Below are 14,021 nucleotides of genomic sequence, written 5' to 3'. Positions count from 1 at the left end.
CTAAAGGGATTTTTCTCAAAACTTTCCATAAAAGCTGATCTTCAGGCACAGACCAGGGATTAGGAGTTCCACTCCAATAGTGAATGTTTAGTGGGAGCTGAGCATTTGAACACAAATGGTTATAAATGTACCTAGCGTTCTCTCTTAGCATGTACATTATACAGCTCTATTACATTTCAAGTCTAACTATATCTTCCTTTCCCATAGATGGGCCATTTTAGCCTTTAACTTTCAAAGCTGGTATTCCTTTTAAAATTACACATACAAGCCACAACTGCATGCGAGATAGGAAGGGTATACAATGGTGTAAATTGGAAAGTTTGGGCTGGTTTACAGATTCTACCATCTAAATGTCATAAGAAATCAGCTAATTTTCACAATTTTTTTGTCTGTCAGAATATGTACTTATACACCATACATTCACTAATATATGCCTACACGCTTTACAGCAGAAAAAAAATGTAAGAAAGGAGACGTGTCACCACTGTTCTGTTCAGAACAGAAAATTGGAGGAAAAGTGCAAGATGTGTTTGCATATCTCTATGAAGACTGACAGATTTCTAGGTTTGAACAAGATATTAGACATAATATTTTCCCTGCTACTACTTCCAAATTAAAAGGATTTTGAGTGATAGTTCCTAAGTATTTTGTTTTATTATATCTTTTTAGAAAAGTGTTTCCCAGCTTATTTTTACAATAAGTATCTGACACTTTCAAGATTAAATATTTAATTTTTCCCTTACCTGTATTACTAAAACTGTAGATTAAAAGATTTTAAAAATCCAATTTTCCTTTTCATCACTTATGCTGTTCTATTTTTTGCATTTCACTCAGCTTGGACAGTGAACTAGACTGGCCAGTTTCACTTTCTGGTTTTCATATACCAGCACAATGCCGTTGTGTCTGGGTATCCAATGCTGCAAGGGAATGTTTAATAAATCAAAGAGTGTAAAAAATGTAAGTTTTTATTCATCTTTGGCCTTGGAAAATTCAAACCCCAAGTTTTAAGCATGGACGGCATAACGGAATATTTTTATGTCTGCATTTACTTCAACTAATGAAAGTGCTGCAGAACCAATACAGCTAAAGGATCATAAGCTGGCTCAAACATCAAACACAATTGTTCCAAATGCAGAATGTGTATCATCTGTGATTTCAGAACCAGAAACAACTGGACTTTTTAGATTCAGCCAAAGGAAAATGATGTGTTTAAATTCTATACAGAATTTTCTGACTTCTCAAATTAAAAGACATTGCCACTTTCATTGAGCAATTCTTCAAGCATAATCACATCTCTATGGAAGAAAAAGTGCTACAATTGGAAGAATTTGAAAAAATTAAGTTATATTGAACTCTTAATTCCACTTAATGTTTATATATAAACAAGTATGTTTGATCACTAAAATTATATTACTTGATCTTTAAGAAAAGAGGATGCATGGAGCCATTAACAGGTTTGGCTATTCAAGATAGTGGATGTTTGATATTCTGTGTCAGACAGTTTCACACTGAAGCGTACTGGTCTAATCATGTGATTAACTTTCTAGTGTGCGTAAATTTGCAGAATTAGATCCGTCATTAGGCATTTTTCTGGTTTTGTTGGTTTACATCACCGTAACGTGATGGATATTAAGTTTGTGTGCATACTGAAATTTAGTATTTGTACCTACTATTTTAGCTATAGTTATATTGGGCTCTGATCCAATATCTATTATAACCTAGATTTCGTATAGCAACCTGAAGGATCCCAAGCTGCTTCTGTGTCTACACTACACTTTCGTCTGTAAAACTTTTGTTGCTCCAGGGTGTGGAAAAAAAAAAAAAACACAAAAAACCCCAAAACCACACCCCGACTGACAAAAGTTTTACTGATGAAAAGCCCTGGCGTGGACAGCGCTTTGTTGGAGGAGATGCTCTCCCGCCAACAAAGTTACTGCCCCTCGTTGGGGATGGTTTTATTTTGTCAGCAGGAAAGCTCTCTTCTGACGACAGAGTGCCTACAATGCCTGCCTTACAGCAACAAGGCTTTAGCAGCACAGTCATGTTGCTGTAAACTGTGCAGTGTATATACAGCCTTAACGAGAACACTGTCATAATGAATCGGCAACACTACTTCCTGCTCCATCTACAGAAAGTGTTCTTTAGAGGTTTCCCAAAGAAATACTGAATAGGCACAACGTTGCTTAGCTTGAAATATGCAATGTGATCACAGTACAAGGTGCGAGAAGTGTAAACTACAGCTTGCAGGCTGAAGTCAGACAGGATTAATAATAACCAGATTAGTTCTTTATGTATGGGGATTGAAAAAAAGAAGAAAAAAGTTATCCAATTAATTAAGAATCCTTCACTGATGGTTTAAATCTATAAACTATTAAAGTTTCCAAAAAAAACAAAAAACACAAAAAACAATCAAGTTTAATGGATTTTCCCCTCTCAAGTTTCTTTGGGAAAAAATGTTCCCTTACCTGATGATATATACCAAGCTGCTTCGCAAAGAAAACCTTTCCATTTAGTTTTAAAGCCTTGAAGAGAGTTATATTTCACAGAGAAATGCTGTGTAATGTAATAGTCAATTACATTATCTCAAATATTTTAAAAAGTCATTGACAAATTTCAAGTTCAATTAAATTTCTAAGGCTAAAATTCTTATCTTGATCACTGGGTACTGAGAAATAATTTAAATGAATTGAACAAGGCATATACGTCTGTCATTTTAAGACACGTAATATGTAAGCAATCTTTGCATTATATTTGTAGCATGCAGGGCCGGCTGCAGGGGTTTTGCCGCCCCAAGCAGCCCAAAAAAAAAAAAGCCTCGGCCGCAATCTGCGGAAATTCAGCGGGAGGTCCTTCGCTCCGAGCGGGAGTGAGGGACCCTCCGCCGAATATCTGAAAGTGCCGCCCCGCTCCGGAGTTGCCACCCCAAGCACTTGCTTGATAAGCTGGTGCCTGGAGACGGCCCTGGTAGCATGAAATACGCAACATATGCTTCCTCTCACATATTAAAACTCACATTGTTAGTTGTTCTCACTTGCTTTGTCTTATTTGAAGATTGAAAGATCTTCAGGGTACAGAATGTGTCCTTGTGAGGTGCCTAGCACACTTCAGTGTTCAGAAAAATAGAACTGCATAGCCTTAAAGTGCTATACTTTCCAACTGTTTATTATAGTCAGACTATATTAACACGTTAGAAATTAACAGAGGGGAAGGTTGGTCTTGTGGTTAATATGTGGAACTGGATCTCAGGAGATCTGGTTCAGTTTTAAGCTCTGCCTGAGTGAAATTAGGCAAATCTCCAAATCATTCTGTTCCTCATCTGTAAAACGAAGACACTACCACTTCCTTTATCCCACCCTTTCAGTCTCATCTATCCCACTGTAAGCTTCTTGGGGTAGGGTCTGTATCTTACTAAGGGTCTGTACAATATTGAGCATAATAAAACCTCAATCTCATTAGGGCCTGTAGACTTTACCATGATACAAGTAAATGTAAATCATCATTGTGACAGTCAGCAAGAATGATATAGGGGTTGTGTTTAGTAGAAAACACAGCTTTGAAAATGACAAACATTAGTGAATAAAAACACTAGAAAAGATACAGACAACGAAGAAAGCGATAAAAATCAGTATCATATGGCACTTATGACTATAAAAATGTCAAAAGAATGTTACAATCACTTTTCTCCATTTCCAGGTAGACAAGAGAAAATGCAAGACACATTGGGGAAAAAACCCTACAATCAGAAGAACAACTGAGTGAGATGTGGAAAACATCTCACCTGAATTACCATGTGTCCAACAGACCAGTTTAGGGAAAAGTTACTGTTGACTATTCTGTCACCGAGGAATAACTTGATACATTTTGCAAATGGTAGAGATTTTGCAGGTGACTGTTTAGGGATGAAGATGTATTGATACAAAGGGATAGAGCACTCAAATTTAAAATGACCTATGACAGACTTTTATTATCAAAAGTAACTATGCTGTTCAATAGAAAAACGCAAGGTAATGAGGCAAGGACCTTCAAAAGAAAATACATCTCAATGACCTCACACTGTTAAATCAGACTGGTGGTGTGTGATGGGGTGTACCAGCCCACACTAGATGAGAAGGGTTAACCCCATATTGTAGGCAGAGGAAGCCACACCTCCTCACCACTGCTGGGCATGCTCCAACTGGAGCCTCAGTATAAAAGGGAGCAGCCCAGCTCAGTCTGCCCTGATCAATGAAGGAGGAGGATGCACATTGCAGGCTCCTTCCTGGGAGCCACTGGAGCCCCAGATGTCAAACACACTGAGACCCAGGAGCATGCCCACCTGCCCACAGAAGCCCAAAAGAAGACGGAGCCATTATGAGCTTCGCCAGCCGATGATCAGAGACCCAGGAGACCTGTGGATGGCAGCACTGGAAAATAGGGTAGGAAGTAGCCCAGGGGAACTAGATATTGGTCCAGTGGTGAAACCGGGACAAAGGCAGCATGTTTTGTATGGATCCCTGCTGGCCAAGTGAGGAATCCATTCACTGCTATCAGGTTCCTGGGTGGAGCAGGGAGGGCCCAGGTCCCCCTCTACCCCGGCCACCACTCACCCCTGGGAGGTGGCCCATTTTCCCCTTGACCACTAGGCCCCGCAGAGGAGAGCTGCCATATAGACTCTAGCCACTAGTCCATGCAGCCCTGAGGATTAGAGTGGTCATTAGGACTCAGCTGCAGGGCTATAACACCCTTACCTGCCTACCTTAAGGGTATACCAGCCCAGGACATGGTGATAGTTTAGACTTTGTCTACATGCAATTTGAGCAAAGATTCTGATGCAACACCCAATTTAACTAAACTAGATTGTTAAACTGAAGCTCAAACCGTGTGCAAACCAGCCCTAAGCAGCAGCTAAATAAAACAAAAAACTAATGTCATCTACCTGCTAATGCCACACTAGCATAATCTAGAGGAACCCAATAGTCTAAGCCTGTTAATGAAACTGCTTTCAAGACTACATAGCCCATCCACTTTTAACCATTCCAGAGTTGTTTTAAGACATCCCTGAGACACACCCAGGCAGAACCAGATTCAGGATCATTCCTGGTGCCTAGCAAGGTTCAAACATGTTAACAGAAGGTGGGTCAGATGATAAAAATGGTTGTCTCTGTGTACACCAAAGATATATATATCTGGCCAGCAGCAATTTGTTTACACTGGAACTCCCACAAGTTCAACTAAACCTGCATCAGACCCTGTTGTAGTTAACTGAAAATTTCTCCAGCACCAACAAGGCCCATGAGTTTGACACCTGGCATAAGCTAGCATGATAGGCACCTTATTGTGACGGATGCTAGAATATACTGTCTTACCGATGTGACCAGTTTCAACAGCAGTTGGGACAGGGAGAAGGAGAATAATAGGCAGTCATGTTTGGCAAGATTTTCAGCTGTAGACAACCAGTTAGCCAAATCATTTTTAAACATTTATTTTTATCCACCCTGGAAACAATGATTTTTTTAAAAAAGTCAGATTTTTATTTAAATTGGATTTTTGATAAAATGATTTTTGAGGAAAAAAACTATTGAAAGATAATTTAAATTAAGATATATTATAACTCAAAGAGCTCATCATGGAATAGGGATTATAAATTCTATTGCAGTGGTTCTCAAACTTTTGTACTGGTGACCCCTTTCACATAGCAAGCCTCTGAGTGCGACCCCCCACATAAATTAAAAACACTTTTTAAATATATATATTTAATACCATTATAAATGTGAGAGGCAAAGCAGGGTTGGGGTGGAGGCTGACAACTCGACCTCCCACGTAATAACTTTGTGACCCCCTAAAGGGACCCAACTCCCAGTTTGAGAACCCCTGTTCTATAGCATTTGACAATATATTCATGTAATGTTTAAGAAAAGTTTTGTAAATGAGTTCCAATAGTTCATGGATTAGGGATCCAATCTTATGGGGTTCCACAGGCTTCTGTATAGATTATTTAGGTTAATCTTTCAATCTACCCAATGGGACTCAGGGCTCAGTCTAGAAGATACCATCAGAGATGCTTAGTTTTGCAATTCTCAAACTGTGGATGTCTCTCTCCAGAGGTAACATGCTTGTTAACAGCAAAAATGTTTTTAAATAAATACAGAGGTGAGAAATAGCAGACCTCTATTGTGTCTCTGCAAATTTGGGTAAACAGAGTCAATCCCTTATCTCTCTTTAAAAGTCCAAAGTTTCAAAAAGTTCAATGAATTGAAGATTGTTGGGGGCGGAATAGATCTGGACAAGGAGAAAAAGTCTGAAGATAAATTTGAGAAGCGAGGGACATATGCTTGTTTTGTTAAATTATTATGTTTGCTGTTGAAGAAAAAAATCCAGAATACTTAACATTGTTTTAGTTAAATAAAACAATTTAAATGTCTGTTTGGTGATGTTCTCTTCCTAAAACAGCATGGCAAGAAAATCCTCCAAACAGTAACGATTAACCTGTTGAATTGGAGATAGTTCACCTCCCAATGACTTCTTAAATATCTGCTTCAATTACTTTTGGTAAATGAAATAACCAATCATTCACTTTCTGATATAGCTGTAAAACTAATCTGAAGTTTTCAAAATAAATCACTGTTTAAAAATGTATAGTGTGTACCTTCTAAAAATGAAACCTACATCTACCTCTGAGTTGTGAAGAATATGTATTAAGGTTATAACAACCAACAAGAATGCACTTTTATGTAGAAAACCATGATTAAATCGAGTCTTCCTGACTAATGATTTAAATCAATTCCACCCCGATTGTTTCAAACAATCACTTTCTCTGGGAGCACAGATGTCAGTTTTGCCTGGCCTAACAGCTTTGTAACAAGTTCTAGAACAGAGTGGTTTTTTTTTTAAATCTTAATTAGAATACTGTAAATTTGTTTGCTAAACAATTAGGCCGTAGTTTACAGTAGCCAGGGAGATCATAAAAATATAGGACTGGAAGGTACAAAGGGTCATCTAGTCCAGCCCCCTGCACTGAGGCAGGATCAAGTTGTGATGTTATTGACAAACTGTGACTGTATAGATCATTGCTGCAACCACTGTTATATCTGCGGCAAATATTGTACAAAGGTTGTCGTGTGAGGGGTCTACGGAAAGGTTATGATTTGCTGATTATGATTATGCTATCTGTATGTGTGTATCATTTTTGTAGTTAAAGTTATGAATATTGGCTATGTACTTGTATCTCAATGTATTTTGATTCTAAGAAGCCTCAGTGAAGCATTTGGTCAGCTTCTTGAGAAAGGAATTTGCAAATTAAGCACCCAATAAAGAAACACTTAACTGACAATGGACCTTGGAAGACTCCAATCCACATGAGAAGTCTTCCTGGGAACATTTCAAGATAGCATGTGAGCAATGGCTGCCGCCTGTAAAGAACTGAGTCATGCATGGACATGTGACTTGCCTAGGACTCCAGACTCCATCTTGCTGCTGGGATTTTCCACAATAAGAACAAAGGTGTCCTCCTACGGGCAGAAAGCATAAAAAGGCCCTAAAAACTCCTATCTTGTCTTCAGTCCTGCTTCTTACTTCTGGAGGTTCTTTGCTACAAACTGAAGCTCTGAACAAAGGACTGAATGATCCATCCCAGCTGTAGATGTACTTCAGAGACTTAATTTGAACCTGCAGTTTATTCTATCACTGCTACAAGCCTGAACCAAGAACTTTGCCTTTACTGTATGTAATTGATTCAATTTAATCAATTCTAGCTCTCATATCTTTTTCCTTTTATGAATAAAGCTTTAGATTTTAGATTCTAAAGGATTGGCAACAGCGTGATTTGTGGGTAAGATCTGACTTGTATATTGACCTGGGTCTCGGGCTTGGTCCTTGGGTAATAGGAGAACCTTTTTCTTTTACTGGGGTATTGGTTTTCATAACATTCGTCCCCATAACGAGGGGCACTGGTGGTGGTACTGGGAAACTGGAGTGTCTAAGGGAATTGCTTGTGTGACTTATGGTTAGCAAGTGGGGGTAAAACCGAAGCCATCTTTGTTTGGCTGGTTTGGTTTGCCTTGGTGTGCAAAGGAACCCCAGCCTTGGGCTGTAACTGCCCTGTTTTAAGTAATTTGTCCTGAATTGGCACTCTCAGTTGGGTCCCACCAAGGGCAGCATCATTACACAAGTATACCTAAATCAATCATTACAGCTTTGTGTCTAACCTCTTCTTACAAACCTTGAATGACAGGGATTGCACAGACCTCCATTGGAAGCCTATTCCAGTGCTTAATTATCCTTATGGTTAGTTAAAATTTTGAACGTCTAACCAAAATCTCCCATGCTGCAGATTAAGGTCATTACTTCTTGTCCTGCCTTTGGTGGACATGGAGACCAACTGATCACCATCCTCTTTATAACACTTAACATATCTGAAGACTAATCAGATCCCTCCTTTGTCATCTTTTCTCAAGACTAAAGATGACTAGTTTTTTAAGCCTTTCTGCCTAAGTCACGTTTTCTAAAAAAACTTTTATCATTTTTGTTGCTCTCTTCTGGACATCCTTCTTAAAGTGGCACCCAGAAATGGATAATACTCCAGCTGAGGCCTCACCAGTGCCAAGAAGAGGACAATTACAGTCTGCGGCTTGCATGACGTTCCTGTTAATGTACCCCAGAATATTAAAGCTATTTTCACAATTGCATCTTTTTTGACTCATTCAATTTGTGATCCATTATAACCTCCACATCCTTTCCAGCAGTTTTCACCTAGTCAGTACTTCCTCATTTTGTACTGGCACATTTGATTTTTCCATCTTAAGTGTAGCACTTTGCACTTGTCTTTACTGAATTATGTCTTGTTGATTTCAGACCAATTCTCCAATTTGTCAAGGTCCTTTTGAATTGTAATCCTGCTCTTCAAAGTGCTAGCAATCTCTCCCAGCTTGGTGTGGCCACATATTTTATAAGCGACAAAGAGTCCTGTGGCACCTTATAGACTAACAGAAGTATTGGAGCATAAGCTTTCGTAGATGAATATCCACTTCATCAGATGGATGCTCCAATACTTCTGTTAGTCTATAAGGTGCCACAGGACTCGGTCGCTTTTTACAGATCCAGACTAACGCGGCTACCCCTCTGATATTTTATAAGCATATTCTCCATTCCATTAACCATGTCATTAATGTGAATTTTTAATAGTACCAGACCTCACTAGATACATCCTCCCAGTTTGGCAGTAAGCCATTGATAACTACTATGAGTACAGTGGTTCAACCAGTTTATTTCCCTATTTGATTTATGACAATGTCATGTGGAACTGTGTCAAAGGCCTTTCTAAAATCAAGGTACCACATCCACAGCTTCCCGCACCCCCCCCCTCCCAATCTTCTAACCCTCTCAAAGACAGAAATTAGGTTGTCTAGGCATGATTTATTGACTATTCCCCATTATCCTCTAGGTATTGAAGTTAGGCTGACAGGGGTCTATGATATTTCAGAGTGCAATCCAGATCAGTGAGAGGCTGTGTCACCCCGGCCCTGCAACCTTGGGTCTGTTTACATATACTAGTTGTGGGACAGCATTACCATGAGACTTTTTAATATGCATCTTCATTCACCTCTCTTGGTACCTCAAAAGATCCTTCCCAAGAATTTTGCATTGTTTCCACATTGCTTAAGATGAACACCAAATCTCCTATTTCAAAAGAGTATTTATATGTAATCATACCACACCTTTTGTTTGGCCTGTCACTGAGGTTAGTTTGAACAATATCCATCATGTCTTAACTCTTTTCTGAACCTTTGTATATACTCTATTACTGCTCTTCTTTTGCCTCAGTGTCCAGTTCCCAGGAGTCTGAGATCTAAGGGTCCTCTCACATTCCTTCCATGTAGAAGATCAAATGGGGGAGAACCTAGTTGATTCTTGGGGTACCTCTCTGTAAGAGAATAGCAAATAATGCAACAATTCGTCCCAGTCTTGAACTCTTCTTTGCGTACATTCCCAGCACAGACTGAAGAGTTCCACTGAATCTCTTCACTAGACCATTTACCTCTGGATGATATGGGGCAGCCATTAGTTGTTTCATCCCACATAACTTCCATAGCTCACTGAATAGCTGAGACATGAAATACAACCCACAGTCAGATAAAATCCCTTTAAGGAAACCCGCTCTGCTAAAAATAGTGAACCAGACTTTACTCACAGAATCAGCTTCTATGTTAGTCAGAGCAACTGCTTCAGGATATCTAATGGCAAAATCCACTACCAACAGGATATATTTCTTTCCCCTTTGGATAGGCACAGGACCCACAATGTCCACTGCTACCCTATAAAATGCCTGTTCTTACACAGGCCAGGAGCATATGGAAATTTTCTGTTGTCTGAAAGGTCTTTCCCTTTTTCTGTCATAATTCGCAAGACCTGCAATAATAATTCATCATTCTGTATCCCAGGCCAGTAGAAATTTTTCTTTAACCTCTCAGATTCTCTTGCCCTCAAATGATTGGCAAAAGGAAAATCACATGCTAGAAACATTAATTCCCCACAGTCCTGGCCAGGCTTAATTACCTGCTTGTACTGTTTTTGAGGGCTTTTGGTTTCTCCTATAGGAGCTTCCCTGTAGCGTCTCCCTTCTTCAAAATATCTTTCCCATTTCCCCTTTCTGGGGGTCTCTCTCTGAGACATCCTCTTATGTTCTCTAGAATGGGGGTATCCCTTTTGTTCATCTTCAAAATGCTGGCAACTGACAACTGGGACAGCTTCTTCTGAAACAGAGGTCAATTTCTCCCGTCCCCACCCCTAGGGCCAGGGCCAGCTTTAGGTTGATTCGCCCGATTCCCCGTGAATCAGGCCCCGCAGCGTCCGGAAGAGGGTCCCCGCAAAGTATGAAAGGACCCTCTGCCTAAGTGCCACTGGAAACAGTGGCAATCGATTGAGCTGCCGCCGAATTGCCGCCACTATCTTCTGCGGCAGCTCTTTTGAATCGGGTCCCGCACATCCTAAAGTTGGCCCTGCCTAGGGCATACCACTTCCATGCAAGAGCTGGCCTCAGCCCCTCCCACATCTGGTAATATGCTGATTCCCCCCCGCCCCCCTGTGACAGCGTATAAGGAAGCACCTTCGTCTCTCTTCTCAGCATTTTCTGGGATTTTACCATTTTCCTCTGGAATCTCAGCACAATATTCCCTTTTACTATGGGTTACAACATTAAAAGCCTTAGTCATATGCAAACTATCATTCCTACAAGCATTTCCACAGGCATACTATTCAGCACACCCACAGTAAAGTCACCCTTTAAAGCTTCCCATTCCAAATGAACTTTAGCCAAAGGCATGGGAATTTTATGCTCCCCCAGTGCCAGAAGCTCTACCTCCTGGCCAGGTAACAGTCTTTTGAGCCAGACTTTCCCTGACCAGAGAGATCTGCGCACCAGAGTATCTCCATCCTATGCATTTTTTACCATTCACTTTACCATTAATTGGCAACTTCAATAAATTCTATATCTACCTGCATAGGGTCAAACCTCACAAGACTACAGAGAGGGCCTACAGATACCTCTTGAGGGCCTGCGCTCTCCCAGCCACCCTCCTCCCTTGCTAGCTGCAGGATCTGTTTCCTCCCAATGCTGTAGACCCTGAGGCCTCAGATAAATCCTGATAAACTGCCAGCCCACCGTTGGCTTTGTCATAATCCATGAGGTTTCTTAATTCCCGTCTTTTTTCCACCATAGAATAGGCAGCAATTAGTGCACAATTCTTCTGGTTTTTTTGGTGTATTTGGCATATGTTTCTTTACTTATCTAGTGCCTGCTTCTGTTTTCCATCTCTCACCCCAAATAAGCAAACAGAAAACTGTAACCCTTCTTTGACTGTTCCCGAGCCATCATACTTGAGACCCCCCCTAAACTAACACCGGTGCTTACACCACTATGACATTTTAGGATGCAACCCAGACCAGTGAGGGAGTATTGTAAGACATTCTGCAACTTTGGGTGTCTTACAATACCTTGCTGCTGTAGCTGCCACCTGGGCCACTCATAAGCAGCCTGCAGGTATGCAGGTCACACCCTGAGTGAAAAGCGTCCCATTCAATTACATTGTGTAATGGCAGACAAGTAAAAGGAGACACGTTTTTAAAGTGCTTTTATACCAATGCTAGAAGTCTAAATAATAAGATGGGTGAACTAGAGTGCCTCGTATTAAATGAGGATATTGGTATAATAGGCATTACAGAAACTTAGTGGAATGAGGATAATCAATGGGATACAGTAATACCAGGGTACAAAATATATCGGAAGGACAGAACAGGTCATGCTGGTGGGGAGTGGCACTATATGTGAAAGAAAGCATAGAATCAAATGAAGTTTAAAAAAAAAAAAAAAAGGTATCTATCCCATCCACCTGGGCCCTTTTAAATCGCCAGGCCTCTGGGTAATTGACCCCTTTCCCCCACCCCGTCCTCTGCTGGAAGGCCTGACCCTTGGTAAATTGTTCCAATGGTTAATAACTCATTGTTAAATGGAAACAGGAAGCTAAGGGGAGAAAGGCCAGTAAGATTAAGTGACAAGGTTTTAAGAAGTTATTTGAGCCAAAAAGGAATCCTTTAGAAAAGGGGATCCAATTCTAGTGAAGTCAATAGACAAGAGCATCAAACTACAGCAGGTAGCATAAGTGCTGGAACTAAGGGCATTGGGGGTGCTGCAGCACCCCATGGCTTGAAGGGGTTTCCATCTTATACAGGGTTTACAGTTTGATTCAGTGGCTCTCAGCACCCCCACTATAAAAACTGTGGGGCAGGTAGAGCATAAGATGAAAATTAGGAAGCCTAATAGGGTCTACAGGAGTTTGAAGATCAAGCAGCCAGGGACACAGAAGTAAACAAAAATCTCCAAGTACATTTAAAAAAAAAAACAAAAAAAACCACACAGGTAGCCTGCAAGAATCAGCAGGCCAGGCCTGCTGGACTAACAGTATAAAGGGTGCAGTTAAGGAAAATGGAGGATAAGGACATTGCATAGACACTAAGTAAAGATGCTGGGGGTAGATCTGAAGTAATAATGGATTTTATGGTTAGGGACCAAATGGAAAAATCCAGAAAAAAAACTCTGGCTTGATTCCAAACAAAACCAATTTTTTTCCCTTAAATGTTTTGTTTAGTTGAAAAACTTAAGTTTTCATTTCAAATTAAAAAAACAAACAGGTCAGGTCAAATTCAACATTTTTTTGTTGTTTATTTCAAACAAGACATTTTCAGGTTCTCTTTTTTTTTTTAAATTGGTCAATTTTGAACTAAATCACTTAGAAATGAAACACTGTGAATGAATTTTCTCCCCAGCTTTTTCGTTGGCTGAAACTATTTGTCAAATTTGACATACATTCACAAACAGTTTTGGAGCATCCCCCCAAAAAAAAGCTTGGAAAAAAAATCTTTGAGAAAATTTCACCCATCTCATGCTGGGAGACACCTAACTTTCTATATAAAGAAGAGGGGATACTGGTAGAAATTGAGGTGTAAGAATGGTGCTAGAACAAAGCAACACATTAAAAGCTAAGTCACCACAGTTCCAAAAGGACTTAAGAATGATGTGGCTAAGCTGCTAAAGAAAAATATTCAGAGAGAAACCCTGGTCACACTGAAGTCAGTGAGAATTTTGTCACTGATTTCAACAGAGCACAGACTTCAATTTCCCAAATTAAAACCTTTTAGAACACTGGAGGAAAGTGAGGCAAATGTGACCATCTTTAATTCCCACAATCACCTCTCTTTTTTTGTTGTTTATTGTTTGAAATCAGGCTTTTCTGAGTAGTTAGTTAATTTAGTGAGTTTTACTTCAGTACCATGTAAATTGCTCGGAATAATGATTAAGAATTACATTTTAGTATTTAATGTGATGACAGGGACAAACCAAGCTTCTGTAAGAAGAAAAATCATTGTATCTCTTCCAATTGATTAGAATTCTTTTAAATTGTCAAAATAATGGCTAAATAAAAGAACCGAAAGGTTGTTTTTTGTTTTTGAAGTTCCAGATAAGCTTTCACAGTGTTCCTTACAAGAGGCTA

The 14,021-nt window shown here is 39.8% G+C and overlaps 1 protein-coding gene across 1 annotated transcript in view; it reads right to left on the bottom strand.

The window, feature by feature from the left end:
• NAMPT (nicotinamide phosphoribosyltransferase) overlaps positions 1-14,021 on the bottom strand; it is a 59,266-nt gene that overhangs the window by 33,636 nt on the left and 11,609 nt on the right. The window lies entirely within an intron of this gene.

The sequence above is a fragment of the Mauremys reevesii genome, linkage group 1, assembly GCF_016161935.1.
Source record: "Mauremys reevesii isolate NIE-2019 linkage group 1, ASM1616193v1, whole genome shotgun sequence".
Classification (NCBI taxonomy): Eukaryota; Metazoa; Chordata; order Testudines; family Geoemydidae; genus Mauremys; species Mauremys reevesii.
Note: the sequence above shows the minus strand (reverse complement) of the source record. Positions and strands in the feature narration are given on the sequence as shown.